Raw genomic sequence first — 2,583 nt, 5'->3', positions numbered from 1 at the left:
GAGAGAGAGAGAGAGAGAGAGAGAGAGAGAGAGAGAAATAGAGAAAAAAAGAAAGAGAAAGAAAAAAGAGAAAGATAATAATAATTATGATATTGAGCTTGTTTCTGACACCTCCAATGGCGTTAGCGCAATAACAATCATTGTCTCTTATACTGGGGTTCAATTATTCATATTTATTATCCCCTCATTTCACTTGCCAGCAGTAGGCAGGCTGGCTGCAGTCACAGCTGAGTTTACAGTGTTACCGATAAGGTGATAAAAACATTCTGAACGGGGCCGATGATACGTTATTGGGGCGTGGAGTCAAGAGATAATATCTCACAACACCATGACCGCGGCTGAAATCAGGAAAGATTATAATAATGACCGTTATACCACAGCATATGATGCGAACTAGGATTGGGATAGCCTAGTGATGACATTCTCGACCTGAAAGCGAGAGATTGTGGGTTCGATTCTCTGTTCGGAAGGTTTTGTTATTTTTATTGTTGTTGTCGTCGTTGTTGTCGTCGTTGTTGCTGCTTATGCGGCTGCTGTTGTTGTTGTCGTTGTTGATGATGATGTTGTTATTGTCGTCGTCGTCGTTACTGCTGCTGCTGCTATTGTTGTTGATGATGATGATGATGATGATGATGATGATGATGATGATGATGATGATGATGATGATGATGATGATGATGATGATGATGTTGTTGTTTTTGTTGTTTTGTTTTGTTTTTAGGGGGTAGGGGGGTGGGGATGGATTCCATAATAGGGGATAATTAATTATTGTTTACTCTGTTCCCTCAGTACACCCATCGGGAAAATAGATACTGATTTGCTATCTGTCGAAAAGGAATGCATGAAAGATAGCAATATCCATCTCACAGTAACAGCATGGCCACACCAATCGTATCTTTATGCCCATGACCCCGAGAAGACTGTGACGGTAATTTGGAAATGACTCGCTGGCCAAGGGAGTTATTGTGAACACATGTGGGCCTTCTCCTTTGAATGGCGGAGTGGATTCACTCACGGCTTTAGCTCTTATACATCGGTAAATCAGCAGCTGACCTGATGCTGCATTATTGGTTGTCGTCGTTGTTGCTGTTTTTGTTGTTGTTGTTGCTGTGGTTGTTGTTGTTATTGTTATTGTTTGTTGTGCTGGACTATCCGTGTGTATCTAAACTATAACGAGGCATCACATATTTGGCGACGTATAAACTTGTGAGGTGATTAAAGATTACTATTATGCAGTTATTTCTTCACTCCATTGAGCTGTAAGCTGTCCAAATCAGGTTAGTTCTACTTTGAGCACAGTAAAAAACAATTTGTACAGCCGCCATGTCACTGTATGGCAGAATTGATGAATTTGTGCCAACGAAAGAAAAGTTTTCAGACCATGAAGAAAGGTTAAAGTTCTACTTTGAGGCTAATTCTGTTGATGATTCAAAGGAACGAGCAATATTTGTTACAGTGATTCGTGCACAGCAGTTTGTGCTTGCCCCACACCACGACAGATAAATCCTTTCAGGAATTGTGTGCATTGCTACGCAATCATCATGAGCCTCCACCTCCTAAATTCATCAGAAGAGCGACTTTTAAAGCAAGAACACGCCAAGCAGGTGAGATCGTTCAAACCTTCATAGCAGAACTAAGAAAGTGAACTGACCACTGCGACTTTGGAGCTCAACTAGATGAGTTCGAAAAATGTGTACGCAGCATTGATGATGAATGTGTTCAACGTAAATTGCTCGCAAAAACAGACTTGAGGCTGTTGAAGCAGCAGTGACTACAATGGTGACAGCAGAGGCAGCTAGAGAGCTTCAACTTCAGGGTCCAGACAGGCATAGAAATGACACAACTCTAAACTTTTCCAAATCTCAACTTAAACCATCTCACAACCCGTGTAGCCGTTGTGGTGGTCCTCATGCCCCACATGCTTGCAAGTTTAAAAATGAGAAGTGTTTCAATTGTTCTTAAATAGGTCACATATCCAAAATGTGTAGATCTAAGCCAAAGCCAACAACGTTAGGGCCAGCAGCACCGTCAAACAAAGCAAAATGGCAGAGCAAATCACAAAAACAAAAATCACACATATTAGATGAACCTGATAATGCTGATAATGACAACTTTCATCTTGTTACAATGGCTGACCCAAGATCTAGAACCAGACCCATTGTTGTGGAGCTCATTGTCAACAATGGCCCAGTCAAATTTCAGGTCGACATCGGTGCGTCTCTGTCCGTGATTTTCATTGCTTCAAACTTCCTGCCCTTCACTAGTCGAACAAAGCCCTCAACACTTACACAAGCCAAATAGTTGAAATTGTGGGCGAAAATAATGTGGAGGTGCTCTACAATTGTCATCAGAAAGTGTTACCTCTTACCATTGTCAGGGGAGAGGGTCCCCGGCTACTCTGCAGAGACTGGCTATCGTATATTTAAGTTGGATTGGAACTCCATCTTCACCTACAAGGTACCAAATGACCTAAAACATGAGTTACAGGTAAATCAAAGTGTATTTGGTGAAAACAGCTTACTCAACGATTGTGTGGTGAAACTACATCTTGAAGAAAACGCTGTCCCAAAGTATGGTAAAGCT

Source organism: Aplysia californica, unplaced genomic scaffold, assembly GCF_000002075.1.
Source record: "Aplysia californica isolate F4 #8 unplaced genomic scaffold, AplCal3.0 scaffold00003, whole genome shotgun sequence".
Classification (NCBI taxonomy): domain Eukaryota; kingdom Metazoa; phylum Mollusca; class Gastropoda; order Aplysiida; family Aplysiidae; genus Aplysia; species Aplysia californica.
Note: the sequence above shows the minus strand (reverse complement) of the source record.